We start from the raw sequence: 27,549 nt of genomic DNA, 5'->3' as shown, positions 1-27,549 counted from the left end.
ATTTTTGTTGTTGTGGTTGTTGAAAATTTTGAAACATAAACATAAACAGGTTGACATTTGTAATTTGGAAAAAAAACCACTAGTTTGTTGCGATTCGAGTAAATTTTGAAACATATCTTGATCGACGGTGCTTTGATCTTGAACATCACGTCTTTGTTTGCTTTTCCCTTTTGATTTTATTTTGAAACTTATTTTTTGTGATAAAATGTTGGTGATATAAGAGTTTGAAATGTACAAAATGTATATGAAATGAGTGTGTATATGAATATGTGTGTGTATATATATATATATATATATATATATATATATATATATATATATATATATATATATATATATATATATATAGTGTAATAAATAAAAAAAGAAAAAAAAGAAAAAGGAAACTAGCAGTTTAAAGAGCCTTTACCTTTTATTTATTTATTTATTTATTTTTTGCAACGGTCACATTTTTGTTCAATTTCCCGTGCGGCTACATGCTTGATAAAGAAAAGAAAAAGGACGGAGAGGATGGCTAAGAGCAGGGTGCGAGGTAGGGCTAGCGGTGCCATCGGCGCCCTGCAGGGCGGTTTTAAGGGCGATGTCCACCACACCACCATTGGGAGGAATCTGAGTACTTAACATATACATATAATAGTTTCGGAGAATTGAAACAGAAATAACTTAGATAGCTAAATTGGTTTTGCCCCTCTCACCCTAAATTTGAGTACTCAACATCTTATAGTGTATATTTCTCATTTTCGCCCCTCCAAAACAAATGTTCAAAGAAAAAGAAGCTTGTCTAAAAAAAATAAGATTAAGATTAAAGAATCATTAAGCTTACTAATCTTCTCTTTTATCTAATATTACAAAACTTTAATTACATAACTCTTTTAAAAAAAAATCATAGCTGGCAAAGACTTCCTCATTGGATCAAATTCAACCTTTTAATCTCAGCCCTTAAAAAAGAAAACATACGTACACCCCAATACCCCATGAAGAAAAACGTCACCCAAAAAAGGCTTTTACAACTTTTCTTAGACGCTTATATGTTTCAATCTACCGAATCAAGATCTTTTTTGAAAAAATCAGCGATTCAATCCACACATTACCATTGCATCCTTCAAATTCCCATGTTAATTACACGATCATGAAGGATTTTTCAATCAAGGTTTCGTTTGCCCTAATTCTGATATCCTATAGCGATTCAATCAAATACCAAACAGCTGTTATATGTTCCAGTCAGCGATTCATAATTTTGATTATCATAATTTTGATTATCATAATCCTGATATATAGCAATACGTGTGATAATCTTCTTTATATACCCTGATATCAATACCTATGATAATCTTCTGAAATCGCGATTCTCCACTCATATCCTGCGATGTTTTTACTGTCACGTTTGGGTTCTAATTTCATGGCTCAATTTTTCTTTTTTTCTTAACTATATATTTCTGCTTCATAATTAGAGTGGTTAAGAGAATTGAATTTATTTATGGGATCAGTTTATTTTGATGCTTAGATTATTTATCTAGATATAAACTTATTTTACTGCTTTAACTATGGTTGTGTTTGACATTCAGTTTCCAGTATTTTGTATGTTTGCAATGTTTCTAAGATCTAATGTTATGTTCTCGTTAGTTGGATTTGATGCAGGTTTTACAGGTTACTAAACAAAGGTGGTTATGTAAGTGCGCGAAAGGTGTTCGATGGAATGACTGAGAGAGATATAGTTACATGATACAGGTCTTCTTATATATCAATTTACAATTCAAATCATTAAATCACTAAAAGTTTATATGTGCAGTTACGCTAACCATACTTTTATATTTATTTAGTGTAGGTGAAAGGAGTAACATTTGTGATTAACATAAGGTGATACGACAAAGTTGATTGAGGTATTTGGGATTAACATAATTTAGTTTTGGATGTGAAGGATATCAAAACAAAGGAGGAGGCGTGCCGCGGCCATGGAAGGCGCGACCTGACCGAACACAAGAACAGAGCATCCGTTTGTGAAAAACGTCTGTCCAGAGATTTTCCTTGGAGGCGCGACGCGGCCCCAAATGGTGCGGCGTGGCTAGTGCCTGATGGGAAGTTTCCATATTTATGTTTTTTCTTGTTCTCCAAGGTGTTGTGGTCTATATAAGCATCCTATTGTAACCCTCAGTTGTATCTACGGATTATATCAATAAAATCTCTTTAGTTGGTCCGTGGATTAAAGTAATCGACATTCGATTACATATAACCACGTTAAATCCCGCGTCTTTAATTCTTTAATTATTGTTCTTTTGTTTGTCGATTGTGAAAGGGTAATTCTCTGAAATTACTCTATTGTTTGGGTCCTATAATCCTTACAATTGGTATCAGAGCTCAAGGTTCGAGTTGGGAACGATGCCGAAAGACGGTAAATTAAAGATCGAACGGTTTGATGGTAAAGACTTTGCCTTTTAGAAGATGCAAATAGAAGACTACTTGTATCAAAAGAAACTTTACCAACCTTTATTAGACACCAAACCCGAAGGCATGAACGATGCCGATTGGATGCTCTTGGATTGTCAAGCTTTGGGTGCGGTTCGTCTTGCACTCGCCAAGAACATTGTAGGTAATATTATGAATGAAAAGACAACATTTAATTGTTTGAAGGCGCTCTCCAACATGTATGAGAAACCTAAGGCGGCGAATAAGGTTTTTCTCATGCGACAATTTTTCCACACGAAGATGAAGGAAGGTATGAGTGCAACAGATCATATCAATGAATTCAACAATCTTGTTTCACGATTAGAGACGGTTGAAATCAAGTTTGATGATGAACTAAAAGCACTATCTTACTTTCATCATTACCGAAAAGTTGGTCGGGTACAGTTACCACGGTTAGTAGCTCTACCGGTACTACTAAGCTTGCGTATAAAGGAATTAGGGATTTAATTCTCGGTGAAGACACTCGTAGGAGAAGTTCGGGGGAATTGTTATCCGGTTCTTTATTAAGTACCAACAACCATGGTAGGAAAGTTGATCGTTGTGTGAAAAAAAGTAAAGGGAAGTTCAAGAAGAGGTATCCATCGAAAGACCGTAGTGACGTTATTTGTTGGGGTTGCAATCAAAAGGGGCATTATCAAAGATATTGTAAGAATGCTCCGGTTAAAGATGTTAACTTGACCGCAGAAGATACGGAGGATGCACTATTATGTAGTGTTGAAAGTTCGGTGGAGTCCTGGGTCTTGGATTTGGGAGCTTCGTTTCACGCTACACCCACTAAGAGCATGATGAGGAATTTTTGGACGTATCAAGGTAAAGTTAGATTGGCAAACAACAAAAGTCTCGAGATTAAAGGTGTAGGAGATGTTGTATTGAAGACTACTCTTGGTTCTAATTGGACTTTGAGAGGTTTATTCCTTAGTTAAAAAGGAAGTTAATCTCGGTTGGTCAATTAGATGAAGAAGGTAATGAGGTTATTTTCAAGAATTGCCAATGGGAGGTGATTAATGAAATGTCTTGTTCATAATGATTATAAACGTTTCATATTAATTGATTTCGTTGCGAGGTTTTGACCCCTATATGAGACATTTTTCAAAGACTGCATTCGATTTTTAAAACAAACCATAACCTTTATTTTGTCGATAAAGGTATAAAATTTTATTAAGATTATCAAATAATGATAATCTAAAATATAACCTTTTCACACGACCATTACATAATGGTTTACAATAATATTACACAACAATATAAGTCTTCGAATGCAGTTTTTAAACAATATTATACAAGCATGCATGAAATGCCCCGTTCATATACATTATAAACGATTCATAATAGTTGATTACATCGCGAGGTATTTGACCTCTATATGATACATTTTACAAACATTGCATTCGTTTTTAAAAGACAAACTTTCATTTACATCGAAAGTTGACGGCATGCATACCATTTCATAATATATCCAACTATAATTGACTTAATAATAATCTTGATGAACTCAACGACTCGAATGCAACGTCTTTTGAAATATGTCATGAATGACTCCAAGTAATATCTCTAAATTGAGTAAATGCACAGCGGAAGATTTCTTTCATACCTGAGAATAAACATGCTTTCAAGTGTCAACCAAAAGGTTCGTGAGTTCATAGGTTAATCATAAAACAATAAAATTTCATCATTTTGATAGACCACAAGATTTAAATCCTGCATAGTACAAATGGGCCCGAATCCTATACCCACCTGTAATGTACATGCGATATCTTTTAAATACAGTACACCTTTCTCGTGTACGAAATCATTTTTCATAAATCTTAGTAACCGTACACATATCTCGTGCACAAAAATAACATACACATAACCTGTGTATAAAATCATTCTCTCGATACATAACATTCACTATGCTTTCATAGCTTGGCTTGGTAACCGATCTTAACATTGTAACACCCTAGGCAAATCCCACATCGTCCACGAACATGAGTGATCATGGGATTATAAGGTAATACTCACGCTTAAATGACACAACGCGTTTTGGGATCACAGGCTGAGTAGAAGTGCGAGTACGTTGTGGTTAAGCGTGCTCGGGCGAAAGCACTACCAGGATGGGTGACCTCCTGGGAAAGTGCTTCTCGTGTGTGGTCGCCAAGAAAAAGTCGTGCGCCTGCGGGCAAAGCGGACAATATTGTGGTCATGTTAAGCTGGGGTGTTACAGAATGGTATCAGAGCCACTCATGTGCCGTTGGGGGTGGTGGGGCAAACCTCATCGAGGACGATGAGTCCCTAAGGGGGGGTGAATGTAACACCCTAGGCAAATCCCACATCGTCCACGAACATGAGTGATCATGGGATTATAAGGTAATACTCACGCTTAAATGACACAACGCGTTTTGGGATCACAGGCTGAGTAGAAGTGCGAGTACGTTGTGGTTAAGCGTGCTCGGGCGAAAGCACTACCAGGATGGGTGACCTCCTGGGAAAGTGCTTCTCGTGTGTGGTCGCCAAGAAAAAGCCGTGCGCCTGCTGGCAAAGCGGACAATATTGTGGTCATGTTAAGCTGGGGTGTTACAAACATATAATGCGTATAAATAATATCCCCAAAATAGAACATCTCATCTGTATAATAATCATATAAACTTCGAAGTACTAAACACCACGCCCACTAGCTCTTCCGTCTAGTGAACATTCTGGGTGGGGGTGTCAAACCCGGTAGCTACCTTTAGGATTCGCGTGAATTAGGGCCATACCCGATTCTAATTCTTAGGTTACCAAGCAATGATAATCAGGAGAAAAATATTCACATCAATTGGTGGCAATTATCATGTCCACATACATTCAATAATAATCCACAGAACTTCTGTCTGCATAATAATTCATTCGAGAAATGTTTTGTTTGTGTCTATCTCATCAAACATTTATAAAAGCATTTCATATATTCTCAGTTCAAAATATATTTCTAAAGCATTTAATAAAGCAGTTATGAAAACAGCGCATGTATTCTCAGTCCTAAAAATGTAAAGAGTAAAAGGGAGCAAATGAAACTCACAATAATGTATTTTGTAGTAAAAATACATATGATGTTATTGAACAACTGAACAATGCAGGGTCGGCCTCAGATTCACGAACCTGTATCATTTGTGTATTTATTAATATTCATAGTTGTGTTTGAACACACATATATATAAATGCATTAGTCATATCATTTTCATGTTAATAATATATATATGTTTTATATGTTCATTTTGTATATAAAAATATTAAATTTTATTATGTTATATGTGTTAAATATATATGCTTATGTATGTATTTTATTTGTTTATCATAACAGTAGTTCTATTATACTAAGTTAATATTAGTAAAAATAATGATAATAACATTAATAATATACATATGTTAATAATAACCCTGATAGTGATAATAACAATGATATTAATAATAATACTTGTACAAATATTAATTTTACTGTTTATGATAATTATGATATTAATGATTTATTGATAATAATAATAATAACTTTATTAAAAATGATAATATTAATAATAATAATGATATTGTTAATAATGATACATTTATTTAATAATAATAATAATAATACTAATAGTTACAAAAGTATTACTAATACTAATATTAATGAGATTAATGATAGCTTGTATTATTTTCATAATAATAATAATAATAATAATAATAATAATCATAATCATAATCATAATAATAAATAATATACAACTATTAGTGATATTAATAATAATTTTCATACTTGTATTTATAATCATAATAAATGAGAATTTTATCATAATACTTATATTAGTAATAATAATGTTAATAACTAAAATATTAATACTAATAATAATAATAATTATAATAATAACAATAATAATGGTAATAATAATACTGTTAATATTCTTAATATTTGATAATAACAATGTTAATGATAATTATACTAATACTTAATAATAATATCAATCAATATCAATAATAACAATAATAACAATAACAATCTATAACAATTAATAATAATAATAATAATAATAATAATAATAATAATAATAATAATAATAATAATAATAATAATAATAATAGAAATTAAAATAGAAGTGTATACCCTGGTAAATGTTTTTCTAAAAAGAAATGCCCCAGACGAGGCTCGAACCCTCGACCTCTCGCACACCCGACACACCTCCAACCAGCTGAGCTGCTGCTCATATTCTGAATATTATGAAACCCGTTTTTATTTAACTCGTATTAATTTGTATTCTATTTCTTTTTCTTCCTCAACTCCAACTTAACCAGAGATCGAATCCCTTTTACACACTACCTAATTATTGTTTTCAGAACATTAAGTCAAATAGAAACATCCATAAACAAAGTTTGAATAAATTAAATCAAAAAAAATAAAAAAAACCGATGTACAGACTTTTAGACCCGTTTAAGAACTCCAAATCACATTCGACTTTTAAAGACGTTTTTAGGTCACGATCCCAACATGAAAAAGATTCTAGAGGTTTATTAATAACTATCTGGACTATCAATTACAATTAAAACATTGAAACAGACTCAAATTTAATGATGAACACAAGGTTTGACTTTTTGATACATAAAGTTTGACTCAGAAATTAAAGCTCGATAACAAGAATTGGGTTTTGAAATTTTGCAGATAGTTTAGGTATACCATTCCTAACAAAACTGTATTTACGGATTTTGAAGTGGGTTTCAAATTCGAAGTCTGGTTTTAAAAAAAAAACAGAGTAGTCGGCTCTTTTTATCAAGATTACAGTTTAATTTCAATGTTTTACCTTGAATGTAATTAGCAGAGGGTTATATAAAAGATAAGTGGTATCAGTATAGTTAAATGGACCCAATCAAAGGTTGTTTTGTAGCTTAATTGATTCGATAAAAACTATTTGATCAATACGAAATAAATAAAATAAATTAAAATCAAATTGTGATTCTTCAAGGAATGGTATGATTGATTCATTTGTTTAGACAGATTATATACAGGAAATAATTGAAGAAAAGTGTGATGGTGAGATGAAACATAATACATACCCCTTCAATTCTGTATGTATATGTTCGTATATATATTTATATTTTTCTATATCTGATTATAAATAATTCAGTATTTTATATATGTATATGTCTTTATATAAATAAATAATATATATCTGTGATTATATATAATTTACATCTAGTTAATATTACTAACTATTAATATATTAATGATAATAATATTATTAACATTTTTATTAATAAAAATCCTAATCCTAATATAAATAATAATAAATGATAATAATGAAATAATAATACTAATATCTTTACTAAATATAATAGATTATATATTTCAAATAAAATACCATTAATAATTTTAATTATACTGATATGGTAATAATAATACTAATTATAATAATACTAATGATAATAATCATGTTCGTAATAACAATATTATAACAATAAAATTTATATCTATCGATTATATACTCATATTTAAATTGGTATTAATATCAAAAATACTATAATATTTGTACATAACTACTTTCATATTTTTATCATAATTGTATTAATATTGATATTTATTTTAATAATAACCATTTTAATATAGTTCTATATTTTATCTTATAATTATATATATGTTAATAATACAACTTGCAATTACATTTATTAATAATTATGTCATATGAATACATCTATTGAATGTTTAATATTTATATATTTTATAAATGTTATAATATAATAATTATTATTATAAATCTTTTATATATATATATCTATATAGATAATATCATATATCTATTTATATATATTTATCCTAATGATAACTTATTTATCTTGTTATTTTTTACATTTTTAATTTTAATTGATTACAGTATACCTTATTAATATTATATATATATATATATATATATATATATATATATATATATATATATATATATATATATATATATATATACATTTACATTTACATTTTTAATCGTTCGTGAATCGTCGGGAATAGTCAAAGGTCAAATGATTCCATATAGACAGTTCAAAAATTTCGTGACTCAACATTATAGACTTTGCTTATCGTGTCAGAATCATATAAAGATCAAGTTTAAATTTGGTCGAAAAATTCCGGGTCGTCACAGTACCTACCCGTTAAAGAAATTTCGTCCCAAAATTTGAGTGGAGTCGTCATGGTTAACAATAAGAATGTTTTCATGATGAGTATGAGTTGATAAATAGATTTTCATCGTTATTGAGTACTACAGATAAAACAATTCGATTATTCGAAACCTATGAGTGAAGTTATCTCAAAAGAGTGAATTAAAGAAATAAGGTCTCGTCTTAACTTTTGACGTCGTCTTTGTTGAATTTAGAAAATAAGGTGCATCTTAATCTTTTGACATAGAGGGTTGAATTCCGGAATTCAAGGGATTTAAAGAAGATTTTTGGAATTTAAAAGATTAAATTCTTCGGCAAAATAAGGAAATTAGGATTCTCTATAATTTAAATACGGCGATCTGCCTCGATTGCCTTGTCTGATATTTCACTATAAATCCACTCTCTTCATTTCCTTTATATTTTGGAGTTCCGTACTTTCGTTTTCTCTTCCCGGCTTCAAGTCAAGCGAATAATGGTCCAGAATTTGTAGGTATGGATTTCGAATGAACATGATTAACATTCTAAGAGAAATATTGTAATTGCACGATCTTGATTGATTACATTACTAGAATTCAAAAGAAAAGATAGAACTATCAGGAAAATATGTTCTTGATATGTTTAAAGATTTAGTAGAATGTAAGAGTCATGTGACATGGCACATGATGACATTATGGTCTGTGAATCATCACTTTCCATTAGAAGCTCAGTATGACTTACTGTAATATAATCACGTTGATCAAGTGTCATTATATTATACTAACTCATGCATCAGTTCCCAACACTACTTCAAAAACATTCATATTTTAAATTCGAATTTTTTTTCAGAATTTAGAAACTAAAATAGTTTCCTTTCTGATGTAACACTGATATTGCGAAGAGATAACTGATTTCAGATAAGGTTAGTTATGAAAATATCTTCAGAAATATCAAAGATATTTATGATGATATTTTGGAATTTCTAAGATCGAAGGTTGATGATGTAAAGACCCGTCCTAATCCATCCGGACGAAGTCCATACCGATTATAAACGATTCACAACAGTTGATTACATCGCGAGGGACATGACCTCTATATGATACATTTTACAAACATTGCATTCGTTTTTGAAAAGACAATCTTTCATTACATCGAAAGTTGACAACATGCATACCATTTCGTAATATATCTTACTATAATTGACTTAATAATAATTTTGATGAACTCAACGACTCGAATGCAACGTCTTTTGAAATATGTCATAAATGACTCTAAGTAATATCTCTAAGATGAGCAAATGCACAGCGGAAGATTTCTTTCGTACCTGAGAATAAACATGCTTTAAAGTGTCAACCAAAAGGTTAGTGAGTTCATTAGTTTAACATAAATAATCATTTCATAGCTTTAATAGACCAGAAGATTTCATATTTCCATTTCTCATAAACATACATCCCATGCATAGAGACAAAAATATCATTCATATGGATTGAACACATGGTAACCGACATTCACAATATGCATATAAGAATATCCCCATCATTCCGGGATCCTCCTTCGGACATGATATAAATTTCTAAGTACTAGAGAATCCGGTACTTTGGATGGGGCTTGTTGGGCCCGATAGATCTATCTTTAGGATTCGCGTCAATTAAGGTGTCTGTTCCCTAATTCTTAGATTACCAGACTTAATAAAAAGGGGCATATTCGATTTCGATAATTCAACCATATAATGTAATTTCACGTACTTGTGTCTATTTTGTAAATCATTTATAAAAGTTGCGCATGTATTCTCAGTCCAAAAATATAAAGGGTAAAAAGGCAAATGAAACTCACACATATAAATATTGTAAAACAGTTAATAAAGTATTTGCATGTATTCTCAGCACAAAAATGTATATAAAAAGGGAATAATGAAACTCACTATACTGTATTTTGTAGTAAAAATACATATGACGTCATTGAACAAGTGATGGGTTGATCTCGGATTCACGAACCTATATTATTTGTATTTTTATTAATACACATAATTGTAATCGATCAATTTTATATATATCTAAATTTACTAGTTATATCATTTTTATATTAATAACCTATATGTTTCATATATTCATTTTATATATTTAAAATAAATAAAAATCTAAATTTTGTTATGTTATATGTATTAAATATATTTTTGTATATATATATATATATATATATATATATATATATATATATATATATATATATATATATATATATACATATATATATATATATATATATATCGTTTGTTTGTTAAAATTATAATAATGCTAAAATAATATTAGTAATGACAAAAATAATAATAATGATAATGGAAATAATAATAACTATAAAAATAATGGTTTTACTAATAATAATAATAATACTATTATTTATGATAATAATAATAATAACAATCTTAGAATCGTGTTAATACTAATAATAATACTTATTAATATCTTAAGAATTTAACGATTTTATATCTATACGTACATATATAGATACGTTGTTTATAATAAGCATGACCGTAGTTATGTTATTCATCTCCTAATCAATATAAATCTTATGTTTCTCTAAATATTTAACTTATTCAAGATTATACGATTTTCCAAAATTTTCAAGTTTCGTTCATAAACTTGTAATACTTAATAATAATAATAACCATAATTGTAACTATATTAATAATAATAGTAAATGATATTTAATACTTATTTTAGTGATAAAGTTATATTTTCATTGATAATAATTATATTAGTAAAAACAATAACAATAATGATAATAATATTAATTATACTAATAATCTTATTACTAATATTAATAATAATAATAATTACTTGATAACAACAAAAATAACTAATAATAATAATAAAAATAAAATTTCTACCTCACAAGAATAAGCTCCAAAAATTTAATTGTCATTGCCCAGGCTCGAACCCAAGACCTCTCGCTTACCTGCTAACACCTCAAACCAGTTGCTCTGCATCTCTTTTATAATTTATTCCCCATATTAATTTTATTCATCCCATTAAACTGTCTGTTCTACTTCATGTTATTTTCTAAAAAAAAATATTGCCACAAGCAAGGATTGAACCTGTGACCTCCTGTTAACCCAATACTCCATCTTACCACTGCACTTCTTATTGTTTTTCTGTTCTAGTTCAAGATTTAATTTTATTAAACTCGTTCTTTCTGTTATCTTTTTCCTCCTTCTTTGTAAACCCAATTTAATCATAAACGGCCCAAGTAAATACCATAGATTATTCAGCCCAACTAGATGCCATATATTATTCGGCCCAACTAGATAAAATACATCGGCCTTAATCAAAAACATGGCCCAATTGTAATTGAATTTGTTGTATGATTCGGGAGTTAATAAAAAAAATAAACAGTTGTATGTTAGGTATTGTTGGGTTCGTGAGGTCGACAGAAAGAAAAAAAAAAAGAAACAGTTCGACCCAAAACAAAAATCCCATCAATTATCATCATCGATTTTTCTCATCATTCACCATCATTCTTATCTTCATCATTCACAAAAAAAAAAAAATATGTATAAAAGGTGATCGATGGTTTACAGTTGTTTATGGTAGTAACCGGTGGGCATATGAAGATGGTTGTGAGTTTTTCTTCGGTCATCACAACAGCAGGAAAGAAGAAGAAAAAAAATATGATATCGATGGGATGGTGAAGTGGTGAATGACGATGGTGGTTATTGGTTGTGATGGTGACCGGTGAGGATGGTGGTGCGTGGTTGCAACAAGGTGGTGATGTTGGAGAAATAAAAAAAATCGAGCAGTAGCATATAGGTGGTTGTGGGCATGGTATTCGGTAGAAGAAGGAGTGAACGATGGTGTCGGGTGTTGTGTGTATGTGTCGACGGAAAATAGAAAAAGATAAGAGATGGTGGATAGCAGTCTTGTATAGTTTTGATCGAATTGATGTTGCAATTGTATTAATAACAAAAGGAGGTTGAAGATGGTCATGAAGAAAATGCAGGAAAAAGAATGAAGGTTTGGAGTTTGGTTCATCTTTCCTTGATACATGTCATTATATCTATATATATATATATATATATATATATATATATATATATATATATATATATATATATATATATATATATATATATATATATATATATATATATATATATATATATATATATATATATATATATATATATATATATATATATATATATATAATATGTATAGTATATAAATATATATATCTTAGATCAAAGAAAAATGAATGTTATTATGGTGGGATTTGCAGTTGTAAGTGACCCTACTAGGTTTTGCATTTTATCGAAATGCATGCATAAGGAAAAGTAGGTGTTTATTTGGATGGGTCCACGACAAAGATAAAAGGAAAAAGCAATTCACATAATTTGTATTAGTGGGTTTAGTTGTAATCTATACTCCGTAAATCTTGCTATTGGAGAGAAAAGAAAAGAGAACATCCAAACACAATAATCCAATTTAAACATTCAGTAACATTGTAGCAGCCTCGTAATCGTAATTTAGTTACTGACCGTTTTTACGGACTGAAAATTCGTATCCCGTTGATAATTAGTGGCGGATAAAGTCTTTCATATTCTCATCATTCCTATACTTTCTTTCTTAGTTCATACATCCAACCGACTGTGAAAATGCTTAATCCCGTTCTAATCCTTGTCCTTATCCTTACTATCACAATAATTATTCTCCTTTTCCAACTTCCACCAAAGGAACCTGTTTTCTTCTACTTCGCCCTTGGGGTTATAGTGTTTTTAATTCTCCCGTGCCTTTACGTTGCTATACGTATTGATATACACGGTTTGTCAATTATGTATTGTTGTCGAGCTTTATATCTTCCTTAATTTTTCGAAACCCCTGCTTCTGTCTCATATAATCATTGTCATCCACAGTTAATGATTTCTCTTATTTACTGTAATTTATACTCCAATTTTTATTTCAGATCTTCATTCTTTTGTTTCCTCTTTCCGAATTTAAATCAAGCGAATAATGGTCCAGGATTCGTAAGTATGGAGTTTCGAATGAACTTAACGTTATAAACAAGAAAGAACGTTGTAGCACAATTTGATTTATCAAATTACCAGAATCACTAAGAATAGAACTATCAATAATATGCTTTCTTGATGTGTTCAGAAGTTAAACAGAATGAAAGAGTTATGTAACATGGCATATGATGATGTTAAAATCTGTGAATCATCATGTCCCAATAGAAACTCAACATGACTTACTGTAATATAATCACGTTGATAAAGTGTCATTATATTATACTAACTCATGCATCAGTTCCCAACACTACTTCAAAATCATTCATAATTTAAATTCAAAGGTTCGCAGAATATAGAAACTAAAACAGTTTCATTTTATGTTATAATACGGATAGCACAGAGAGATAATTAATATTGAACGAGAATATTTATGAAGACATCTTCAGAAATATTGAGGACATTCATAATGAAAGATATGATGGTATCTTAGAATTTTGGAATTAAATTGTGATGAAGAAATTCATTCACGATGATTTAGAGCGATTAAGGAGTAAGGTATTCGCTTAAGATTTCATTAGAAACAGAATCATCTGGATTCTTTATGTACAAGTTTAGTCCTTGTAATTTGTTCAGAGTCTCCTTCATGGTTCGCTCAATCCGGTTTCCAGTTCCAACTTTTCTGAACTTTACCAACATACTATTTTTCATCTTTATACCTTCGACGGTTAAGGTCGGGTACAGTTTTTATTTTTTATTTTTTAATTTTTTTTTGTTGCTGTAATCAGCTTGTACAGTTTTTGCTGCTGTATTTAGCTTGTACAGTTTTTGCTGCTGTATTTAGCTTGTACAGTTTTTGCTGCTGTATTCAGCTTTCTTCTGAATTTGGAGTATTGATTTGTAGACTGGGTGCTTTTCAAAATTTTAGAGTGGAAGATCATAATTCTAAGAGATAAAGGTTATATGTTTACATATAACTGTTGATGTAGACATGCTGCGAGATTTCAAAATATTGATTGCTGATTCTCGGTGTTTGGTACGGCAATTCTCGTTATCGGATGCAGATGAGTAGATGATAGGATTTCAATGAATATAATAACTTTTCATAAAGTCAAAGATCAATTATGTTGCTGGTAAGTTTACTGCTAATGTAGTGAGATATAAACGGTTTTTCGGTATCGGTGACGAAAGGCAACTTATATATCAGGGTTATAATAAGTTTAATCCGAATGAAAGTCAAAGTTGATTTGTTGGAGCTGTGACAAAATAGGCTAATTTGGGAAGGAATTGTAAAGTTATTTTTGGTAATAACAACGCCAAAGGAGCTATCACAGATACGTGTTGAACGTTTACTCAGGTTTCGATTATTTTCAGGTGCATAACTATATGCATAAATCTTTTTTCTCGTAGATGAAGTGCGGTTGGTTCATCCTATCGATTGAGGTGTTTTCAAGAATCATGAAAGGTTTGAACGCAGATTGTAATCGTCAAGATACAATGAGGTTTAAGATGAAATCAAGTGGCAAACTTGAAGAATTGTTTAGTTTCATATGTTATAATCAATATTTTAATTCTTTTTAATTGTCCAATATTATTAGTCCACAGTCGATAGTCCACAGTTAACAGTCCAATACTTCATATATAGTTTAATATATTATATTTGAATTAATTAATGCGTGTCGTGACCCGTATACGTCTCAGACTCGATCACAACTCAAACTATATATATTATTGTAGAATCAACCTCAACCCTGTATAGCTAACTCCTGCATTACTGCATATAGAGTGTCTATGGTTATTCTAAATAATATATATAGATGCGTCGATATGATATGTCAAAACCTTGTATACGTGTCCCGATATTTAAAGTGCGTAAAATAAATAACAGAAATTAAATGACGATAAATAAAGTGCGTAAAGTAAATAACATAAATTAAATGACGATAAATGAAATTGCGAGAATGTAAAATGCGATAAATAAACTGCGATAAAATAAAATGTAATACGGAATTAACAGTTAGCTAGGAACAATTAGCTAGGATCTTGTTAGCGTGGTTTCTTAACAAAATTTCATATTGTTAATTAGTCTGTTTCTAATCAATTTTTATTGTGTCCATTATTTCTTCATTATGCCACTTGTTGGATTCTGATAGATCAAAATCCAAATATGAAATTGAATGAAAAGGGTTATTTTGCGGTGAACGGATACGTATATCGGTGGTTGTAAATAGGATAGTAAATGATCGTTAAATCAAATTTGAAGAATGTACAGTGTAACTTATTAATGTGAAATCTAAATATTCCTCGGGTGTTACCTACCCGTTAAAATATTTTCACCATTAACAGTTTGTACAAAAGAATTTTTAATTACAATCTTTATGAAAACATATACAAATATATTTTCTTCAGATGTAATTAGGGATTTAATGAGTTAATATGATATTAAACTCATCTGATTTACAGTTAGAACTAGAGTACATAATCTCTAAAACATTAGAGATTACATAATCGCCATGTCGAGCGAAGATAAATGATGTAGAACGATTCGTAACACGATGATTATACTCAAGGTACAGAATGAGATGCTGAGGCATGAATTGTTGATGGTACTGTTATTGATGTTGATGGTACTGTTGGTGTCATTGATGTTGCTGAAGCTGGTACATTTTGCACCATATTCTCCAAATTTATTTTTCGAGCGCGAAGTTTGTTGACTTCTTTTATTATTCCGGGGTGATTGTCGGTTGGAACGAGCGAATGAATAAGGTTTAGAATTTTAGATAGAATATAATCATGGCGAGATACTCTGGAGATGAGTGTGAAAATGGTGTTTCGGACAGGTTCGCCGGTAAGTGCTTCAGGTTCTTCACCAAGAGGTGAATTTGGTTGATGGAAAGAGTCGCCTTCTTCGCGTCTCCATTGGTTAAGTCGACTACGAACTCATCAGATGAATTGGAGATAGATGATTGGTTGATTCATTCTGGTGACGCTGCTTCCGGAGCTTAGGTGAATATCTGATGTTAAAGCTAAGGGGTACGAAATAGTTTATATTTTTACTAGGAAATACTATTAAATATGCTACAATTTTACACAAGTTTTAATTATTTATTTACAAATGGGATATACCTAAACCTTGCTACAACACTATAGGCAGTGTACCTAATCATAGAGTAGTATAGTTTTTAGGAAGTCCGGTTCGTTCCACAGGGAGTGGGCTTATTGCACACTATATTTTTAAACAACTATATTTGTACAAAATATATATAATTATATATAATAATATATAAAAGGGGGTTTACTTTTTAATGACCGGTTTGTCGATTTATATTTTAAGCGAAGCGTATAGTAAATGATGATATTTAAATAACAATATAAAATAAATAACAATAATTAAAATGACAATAAATAAAAGTACGAGGAAATATGAAATAAAATATAGTATGCTTATTTAAACTTCCGTAACCATGATGTTTGACGTTTTGATTTTAATTTATTGTCCTGGGTTAATTGTCCTTTGTCCTGGATGTATTTGAAACCTATCTGGTTTTTGTCCATAATAGTTCATCGGTCATAATTATAAACTGCTCGGCAAATTTAACCTTATACCCGAAGTCAAATATTCCAACTAACTGGGGATTCGAACTGTAACAAGGTCTTAATACTTTGCTTAATGAATACACCAGGTTATCGACTGTGTGTAAACCAAGGTTTTAATACTTTGTTAACAATTACACTAATTACCCTTGAATGTAATCCACCCCTGTTTTAATGAGTCCATTGACTATTAATCCATCCCCGTGTCCGGTCAAATGAACAATAATTCGTACTTATAAATATCCCGCCCATCGTGTCCGATTAAGCGTATGTGGTTATATATAGATATGTAAAATCATAACCTTTATATTAAATTAATGAGGTATCATTAATTTAATATAAAGCCCATTAATAGCTCATAGTCAAATTTCCACAAGTGTCGTTCTTTTGTCCAAACCCCAATTATGGTACAAAGCCCAATTACCCCGTCTTTAATATTTAGTCCAACATCATGATTACTTTGGCTCAAATAAGCATAATAATAACTTAAGTACGAGACATTAATTTAAAAAGGAGAACATAACTTACATTGAGTATTTATCGCGTAGTGTTACACGGACAGAATTTCGACTTTAAAAACCCGTAAAAATAACTTTTACATAATCCAAACTAATCTAATATAACACTAATCTACACTATATATATATATATATATATATATATATATATATATATATATATATATATATATATATATATATATATATATATATATATATATTATATTTATTTATATTATACTACGTAGTATTATTATTATTATGTTTTTTTACTTGGCCAAATGCTCGAGCCTTTTATAGGCATTTCTGAAATCTTGTGCTCCGCGAGTCGCGATAGAAAAAGGCTGGGATCTCCGCGAGTCACGGAGATCGTGAATACAGCTCATCCAAGTTTGGAACTTTGCTTTGCCGACATATTATTTATATAATTATAATATTTAAATAATTAATATAATTATTTAAATATTATAATATATTCTCGTGCATAGTTGACTCGTAATTTTTAGTCCGTTGCATCGAGCGTTGAGAGTTGACTCATGTCCTGGTTTCGAATTTTCAAACGTCCTTTCGTACTATTTTATATCGTGCACTTTACGTTTCACGATTTGTAATTTGCACAAAAATTGTTCTCCTTAAATTTCAAAATCCGTGCGAGTCTTTTACTCACTTTTTAGTGGCACTTTTAAGTGTACTATGGCTTTAGTGGCACTTTTTCTTCAATTCTTTAATCTTCGTGCTTCGTCTTCACATTTATTTATTTAAACAATTACAATGAAAATATAATACAATTACATATAAAAATCTATTATTTAGGAGGGATATTGCTATGAAATATATGTTCCTTTTTAGCCTTATCAAATATCCCCACACTTGAGCGTTGCTTGTCCTCAAGCAATACAGAACTTGAAATAAAAACATACATGAATCACTTTTTTATTCATCACAATTTGTACATTAGTGATTTTGATATGGTGGTATAAACAATGATAGTAACGATAGAACCATGGTTAAAGGTGGGTGTGTCATCCACAGTTGCCTCGGGTTTAGGTCAACGACACTTGCAATCAAATAGCCGATTTACTTTCGGTTTCTAAAGCAAAGTGCACATTTGAAAGGCGGTTTACAGTCCCACATGACTAAGAAAATTTAGATCCGTAAGGAAATTGGATCTTTATGAAAACATTTGATCTTTTGAAAATTCAATCTAGTTTTTACCCTAGATAAGTTTTCCGAAATAACCCTTCACCGGTGTTTGCAAATTATTTTTGTGGGTTGTGTGGGTTTCAGATTTGAAAATTTTAGCTCAACACTTGTGATTTTGTGTTACCCACTTGCTAACCTTGTATTAGGAAAGCAACACGTCCAGTATACTTGCTCCGTATATTACCTTTCGGTAAACTACCGTCCGGTTGTAAAGGAAAGCGATGAACAAGAAACTATTAAGGCAATGTCCCGTGACTTGCTTTTGATTATGGTCTATAAACGTGTCGGATGCTATTACTATCCTTTGTAGGAGCAATAGTAAAGATCATCCTATGATTTTTCGGTCTGGCACAAGGTCCTGTCTCCGACCATGCTATGAAACCACCGTTCTTACGGTTGACACCCGATTTGGTTCAGGTGACCTAATGAATTCCAGGTGAATTCCTAGGATTTTACGTTCAAAGGTAATGAACGCATTGAAAATGGGTTTTCAGAAAACAAATCGGTTTTATTTTTGATCAAAATATTTTCTCGTTCAAGCTCGAGTTTAGATATCATTGAATTCCATGATTTTGTAATTCTCAATCTTTAAGGTCAATCTCAAGGATTGAGTAATATCAGGCTTAAAAGCTGATTTTTGATCTTTAAGGAGATTATCCTTTCTGGGGATCTGATTCATTAGTCTTATCAAGCTAATTTGCACGGTGCCCCCCCATTGTACGAGATAAATCCTTCTCATGGTTAGGATAAATCTTACCACTTGGCGACCCTGTTTGATGCTGAGGTCCGTGGATTTCCTGCTGATTTTAGAGATGACTTTTCTAGATTTTTCGTCAACCTACAGCTGGTCTGGACGACAACTTCATGACCTAAATCAAGAAGCGCGTGTCTTTTTCGGAAGACTTTACTTTCTTTTAATGATGGAATTTATTCATCGTGTAGATCCATCTTTTCTTTCAAATATATTACAGTAAATCGGGTAAAACAGTTAATTTAGACCAAAACAAAAGCACCTGTAATAACTTTACAGAAACATGTGATATATAGTTTTTAATTGAATAACTTGGTACATTCTCCCCACACGTAGTTTCTTTCTTTGCCTTTTTATTCTCCTTTATTCCATTTTAAATGAATTCAATCGTTTTAGGGTGTTTCTCAATTTATGCCCTTTCCGAGGTAATGATAATTTCGGTATTAACACCTAGTTTTCACCGTTCATAAATATATATAAACATGATTTTAAATTCATTTAGTTGAAATTTTTTTTAAAATTTTCACAAAATTTGGCAAATAAAACCAAGTGTAAACTCGAGAGAATTTATAACCCTTTCCCACACTTAAGATCATGCAATGCCCTCATTTGCATGAAATCAGACTATAATTATAAATTCATGAGGGTGATTAGTGTCGAAAGTAGTTAAAGATACCATAAAATTGCAGGATGATAGATGGTGCACCTCATCGTTCATTCCTTCTTGTTTTATCACACATGTTTTTCTTCAAAAACGGTTGCTTTTCTGAACTGTTATCTAAGTTTTGAAAATACATCTTTTACCCTAACTCATCATGCATTTTTATTAACGAGTTATGCACTAACCCGAACCCCTAATTTAATGTTAAGTGGGGTTAGACTTCCCTACACTTAGCTGACGACATGTGAAGTCGGTAGAATAAGTTTCACGAATTAAAATAGTGAGTTAGTTATTTACATCTTGGGTGGTATAAAATATATCAATGGGTTTAAAGTTTAGACCCACCCGAATATCACTACTTAATTCTTTTTTAAGTGTAGTTTTTAGTAAATGGATATGTCTCTTTTCTGGTTCTTGGTCAAATGGATCGATATACACCGACATACATATTTCTATAGGGTGGACAATTCCTAACACTTCCTTTCGTTCATTCTCGGAATCAAAGTTTTCACCTCTATTACCCAATTGGGTGAAATTCGAGGTGTCAATATCTATTACAGCTTGTAGTTCATCTTTGGTAGATGACTCGTCTATTGAGAATATTGGGTTGGAAGGTTGTGGCTGGATTGAAGCAAATTCTTCTTCATTAACGGTACTTATCGGTCCCACCATTTTGGTCTCGGGGGTAAAATTTTCAATGTTATCGTTTTCCCAAGAGTACCAATTTGTCATCCTTACTTCTTCTTCATCCATAGATGGATCGATGATTTCGTCGGTTGAGGCTAATGTGTCGATATGTTGTGAAATTGCTAAAGCTGAATAAAAAGTATCATCGGGATAATTGGTGATTTCGAAGCTCTCGAATTCATCAAAATTCGATGATATTATATTTTCTTGGACACGACTCCTCAGATCAATAGGTGTGTAATCTGATAGAGTTTCAGCTTGCCTATTTACAAACTCTCTCATTTGTTCATTTTGAGCATCAAGTTCTTCGAGTTTGATTTTCATATTGGCTAATAAATTTTCAGACACATAATTTTCCTCATCTACTGGTTGTTGAGTTTGGATATATTCTTGGGAATAATCCCAATTAGAATTGTATTCCTCATAATCATTCCATTCAGGTTCCATGGGTGCGTAATTTTCCATAGGAACGTAATAATAACATTCCCATGTTGAGTGATAATCTCCACAGATTTCACAACCAGTTATTGCTTCGTCATTCGTGATCCAAGATTGACCGAACGAATTGCCATCAACACCCGTTTGAGAGTATTGATTTAATTGATTTTGGATATCAAAAAGAGTTTCCATAGCCTTGTTTTCAAAATTTTCCATTTTATTGCGATGGCCAAATTTTAGCTACAATGTGGTGCATTTACTAGTTATCCTATTAGTTATAAAAATAGAAAAACTTATATAAGTTGTCCAATTAATAGACTTTTCTGCTTTTGCCCACGTTTTGAATAGCCAAAAGATGCAGCAGGGAGCCAGAACCCTTTAAATCGGAAGCTCACAACTCAGCCACTAACAAATCCAACTATTACTACGAAGCAGAAAATTGTCAACGTCCATTAATTTAACCACTCAAATAATTTTTCTTTCCGTTTGAGATATTAGATAAGAAATAGAGAAAATTTCTAAGTCCTAAAAACTAAAGCGTCGAGAAATAAGAAAGAAAAAGAATGCGCGTAAAAAAAACGTCGAAAAATAAAAATAAGAAAATAGCGCGTCGTGACTTAAAAGGCACTAAAATTTTAAAATCGTCGCAAAATTCTAAAGCACCTAAATCTTAGTCTAAAGAAATAGCACTTAAGGGATTTTACGGCAAAGCCTAATAATCTAGAAGTAAAAATAACTATGGCAAAAACTATGGATTAAAACTAAATACGAGCGAAAAACATACAAATATTACGCTAAAAACAAATAAAAAGGGACAAAATATAAAAATATACTAAAATCCGTAAAAAGTACAATTTTTATAAAAATATTATTTTTATATTATTTATTTAATAAAACTATTAATTTTATAATTTAATAAAACTAATTAAACTAAATAAACAAAATAATAATAAAACTAAAACTAATTAATAAATTAATTAACTAATTTATGGTTTATTAATAATAATAAATAATAATATACCGTAATAAATGCTGGTTTAGGGTTTCAGGTGCGTCAGACAGGGCGGCTCCGCGAGTCGCGGTTCCACTTGCCTTACAACTCCGCAAGTCGCGGAGGATGTAAAACGTTTTTTTTTTTTTTTTTTAAATTTTATATTGTTTTTCTAAAACTATATTTATACAAATATATATTAAAAAAATATAGCGTTTCGCCGATTCCCCGGCAGCGGCGCCAAAAACTTGATGTTAAAGCTAAGGGGTACGAAATAGTTTATATTTTTACTAGGAAATATTATTAAATATGCTACAATTTTACACAAGTTTTAATTATTTATTTACAAATGGGATATACCTAAACCTTGCTACAACACTATAGGCAGTGTACCTAATCGTAGAGTAGTATAGTTTTTAGGAAGTCCGGTTCGTTCCACAGGGAGTGGGCTTATTGCACACTATATTTTTAAACAACTATATTTGTACAAAATATATATAATTATATATAATAATATATAAAAGGGGGTTTACCGTTTAATGACCGGTTTGTCGATTTATATTTTAAGCGAAGCGTATAGTAAATGACGATATTTAAATAACAATATAAAATAAATAACAATAATTAAAATGAAAATAAATAAAAGTACGAGGAAATATGAAATAAAATATATTATGCTTATTTAAACTTCCGTAACCATGATGTTTGACGTTTTGATTTTAATTTATTGTCCTGGGTTAATTGTCCTTTATCCTGGATGTATTTGAAACCTATCTGGTTTTTGTCCATAATAGTTCATCGGTCATAATTATAAACTGCTCGGCAAATTTAACCTTATACCCGACGTCAAATATTCCAACTAACTGGGGATTCGAACTGTAACAAGGTCATAATACTTTGCTTAATGAATACACCAGGTTATCGACTGTGTGTAAACCAAGGTTTTAATACTTTGTTAACAATTACACCAATTACCCTTGAATGTAATCCACCCCTGTTTTAATGAGTCCATTGACTATTAATCCATCCCCGTGTCCGGTCAAATGAACAATAATTCGTACTTATAAATATCCCGGCCATCGTGTCCGATTAAGCGTATGTGGTTATATATAGATATGTAAAATCATAACCTTTATATTAAATTAATGAGGTATCGTTAATTTAATATAAAGCCCATTAATAACCCATAGTCAAATTTCCACAAGTGTCGTTCTTTTGTCCAAACCCCAATTATGGTACAAAGCCCAATTATCCCGTCTTTAATATTTAGTCCAACATCATGATTACTTTGGCTCAAATAAGCATAATAATAACTTAAGTATGAGACATTAATTTAAAAAGGAGAACATAACTTACATTGAGTATTTATCGCGTAGTGTTACACGGACAGAATTTCGACTTTAAAAACCCGTAAAAATAACTTTTACATAACCCAAACTAATCTAATATAACACTAATCTATACTATATATATATATATATATATATATATATATATATATATATATATATATATATATATATATATATTATATTTATTTATATTATACTACGGAGTATTATTATTATTATGTTTTTTTACTCGGCCAAATGCTCGAGCCTTTTATAGGCATTTCTGAAATCTTGTGCTCCGCGAGTCGCGATAGAAAAAGGCTGGGATCTCCGCGAGTCGCGGAGATCGTGAATACAGCTCATCCAAGTTTGGAACTTTGCTTTGCCGACATATTATTTATATAATTATAATATTTAAATAATTAATATAATTATTTAAATATTATATTATATTCTCGTGCATAGTTGACTCGTAATTTTTAGTCCGTTGCGTCGAGCGTTGAGAGTTGACTCATGTCCTGGTTCCGGATTTTCAAACGTCCTTTCGTACTATTTTATATCGTGCACTTTACGTTTCGCGATTTGTAATTTGCACAAAAATTGTTCTCCTTAAATTTCAAAATCCGTGCGAGTCTTTTACTCACTTTTTAGTGGCACTTTCAAGTATACTATGGCTTTAGTGGCACTTTTTCTTCAATTCTTTAATCTTCGTGCTTCGTCTTCACATTTATTTATTTAAACAATTACAATGAAAATATAATACAATTACATATAAAAATCTATTATTTAGGAGGGATATTGCTATGAAATATATGTTCCTTTTTAGCCTTATCAATATCCATGTCAGAATAGCTGTCGGAATCCGAGGAGATTCGAACTGGCTGAGGAATTTATCTTGCATGATCAGATGAAGGATTTTCGATAAGAATTAGATTATAGGATGTAGATTAGTATCCTGCAATACATAATTTACATATGCATATATAATACTAAAATCCCATAAGTTACGGAGGAATCTACGGAAGTTGTCAGGCAAAGTCTACAGTAACAGATATGCTAAGATATGAATTAGCAGATACGCTAAGATACGAATTTTGTCTATACACTATTCATGCAATCATTGCAGTAAAATGTGTCTAGACTAAGAATGATAAGCAGGTAATTTTCTAAGGATGATAAACAGATGATTTCTGACAAAAATGATAAGCAAAACTTTTGACATGCAGACACGGTCGAAGTCCAGACTTGCCAATGCATCCTAACGACTATCAGTTAGACACACTAATGCAAGACCTGGTTCGCTAAGACCACTGCTCTGATACCAACTGTAAAGACCCGTCCTAATCTATCCGGACGAAGTCCATATCGATTATAAACGATTCACAACAGTTGATAACATCATGAGGTACTTGACCTCTATATGATACATTTTACAAACATTGCATTCGTTTTTGAAAAGACAATCTTTCATTACATCGAAAGTTGACAACATGCATACCATTTCGTAATATATCTTACTATAATTGACTTAATAATAATTTTGATGAACTCAACGACTCGAATGCAACGTCTTTTGAAATATGTCATGAATGACTCCAAGTAATATCTCTAAGATGAGAAAATGCACAGCGGAAGATTTCTTTCGTACCTGAGAATAAACATGCTTTAAAGAGTCAACCAAAAGGTTGGTGAGTTCATTAGTTTAACTTAAATAATCATTTCATAGCTTTAATAGACCACAAGATTTCATATTTCCATTTCTCATAAACATACGTCCCATGCATAGAGATAAACATATCATTCATATGGATTGAACACCTGGTATCCGACATTCACAATATGCATATAAGAATATCCCCATCATTCTGGGATCCTCCTTCGGACATGATATAAATTTCGAAGTACTAAAGCATCCGGTACTTTGGATGGGGCTTGTTGGGCCCGATAGATCTATCTTTAGGATTCGTGTCAATTAGGGTGTCTGTTTCCTAATTCTTAGATTACCAGACTTAATAAAAAGGGGCATATTCGATTTCGATAATTCAACCATATAATGTAATTTCACGTACTTGTGTCTATTTTGTAAATCATTTATAAAAGTTGCGCATGTATTCTCAGTCCAAAAATATAAAGGGTAAAAAGGCAAATGAAACTCACACATATAAATATTGTAAAATAGTTAATAAAGTATTTGCATGTATTCTCAGCCCAAAAATGTATATAAAAAGGGAATAATGAAACTCACTATACTGTATTTTGTAGTAAAAATACATATAACGTCATTGAACAAGTGATGGGTTGATCTCGGATTCACGAACCTATATTATTTGTATTTTTATTAATACACATAATTGTAATGGAACAATTTTATATATATCTAAATTTACTAGTTATATCATTTTTATATTAATAACCTATATGTTTCATATATTCATTTTATATATTTAAAATAAATAAAAAACTAAATTTTATTATGTTATATGTATTAAATATATTTTTGTATATATATATATATATATATATATATATATATATATATATATATATATATATATATCGTTTGTTTGTTAAAATTATAATAATGCTAAAATAATATTAGTAATGACAAAAATAATAATAATGATAATGGAAATAATAATAACTATAAAAATAATGGTTTTACTAATAATAATAATAATACTATTATTTATGATAATAATAATAACAATCTTAGAATCGTGTTAATACTAATAATAATACTTATTAATATCTTAAGAATTCAACGATTTTATATCTATACGTACATATATAGATACGTTGTTTATAATAAGCATGACCGTAGTTATGTTATTCATCTCCTAATCAATATAAATCTTATGTTTATCTAAATATTTAACTTATTTAAGATTATACGATTTTCCAAAATTTTCAAGTTTCGTTCATAAACTTATAATACTTAATAATAATAATAATCATAATTGTAACTATATTAATAATAATAGTAAATGATATTTAATACTTATTTTAGTGATAAAGTTATATTTTCAATTATAATAATTATATTAGTAATAACAATAATGATAATAATATTAATTATACTAATAATCTTATTACTAATAATAATAATAATAATAATAATTACTTGATAACAACAAAAATAACTAATAATAATAATAATAAAAATAAAATTTCTACCTCACAAGAATAAGCTCCAAAAATTTAATTGTCATTGCCCAGGCTCGAACCCAAGACCTCTCGCTCCCCCGCTAACACCTCAAACCAGTTGCTCTGCATCTCTTTTCTAATTTATTCCCCATATTAATTTTATTCATCCCATTAAACTGTCTGTTCTACTTCATGTTCTTTTCTAAAAAAAAATATTGCCACAAGCAAGGATTGAACCTGTGACCTCCTGTTAACCTAAGACTCCATCTTACCACTGCACTGCTTATTGTTTTTCTGTTCTAGTTCAAGATTTAATTTTATTAAACTCGTTCTGTCTGTTATCTTTTTCCTCCTTCTTTGTAAACCCAATTAAATCATAAACGGCCCAAGTAAATACCATAGATTATTCGACCCAACTAGATGCCATATATTATTCGGCCCAACTAAATAAAATACATCGGCCTTAATCAAAAACATGGCCCAATTGTAATTGAATTTGTTGTATGATTCGGGAGTTAATAAAAAAATAAACAGCTGTATGTTAGGTATTGTAAGGTTCGTGAGGTCGACAGAAAGAAAAAAAAAGAAACAGTTCGATCCAAAACAAAAATCCCATCAATTATCATCATCGATTTTTCTCATCATTCACCATCATTCTTATCTTCATCGTTCACAAAAAAAAATA

The 27,549-nt window shown here is 30.4% G+C and overlaps 1 long non-coding RNA gene across 1 annotated transcript in view; it reads left to right on the top strand.

Annotated features, from left to right (window-relative positions):
- Positions 1-1,815: 1,815 nt before the first annotated feature.
- The window catches only part of LOC139899257 (uncharacterized), a 203,914-nt gene continuing 178,180 nt past the window's right edge, over positions 1,816-27,549 (top strand). The window contains exon 1 of the long non-coding RNA XR_011777400.1: positions 1,816-1,857. This is a non-coding gene — a long non-coding RNA (uncharacterized lncRNA). The remainder of the gene's footprint in view (positions 1,858-27,549) is intronic.

The sequence above is a fragment of the Rutidosis leptorrhynchoides genome, chromosome 3, assembly GCF_046630445.1.
Source record: "Rutidosis leptorrhynchoides isolate AG116_Rl617_1_P2 chromosome 3, CSIRO_AGI_Rlap_v1, whole genome shotgun sequence".
Lineage (NCBI taxonomy): Eukaryota > Viridiplantae > Streptophyta > Magnoliopsida > Asterales > Asteraceae > Rutidosis > Rutidosis leptorrhynchoides.
This window is presented reverse-complemented; position numbering and strand designations above follow the sequence as displayed.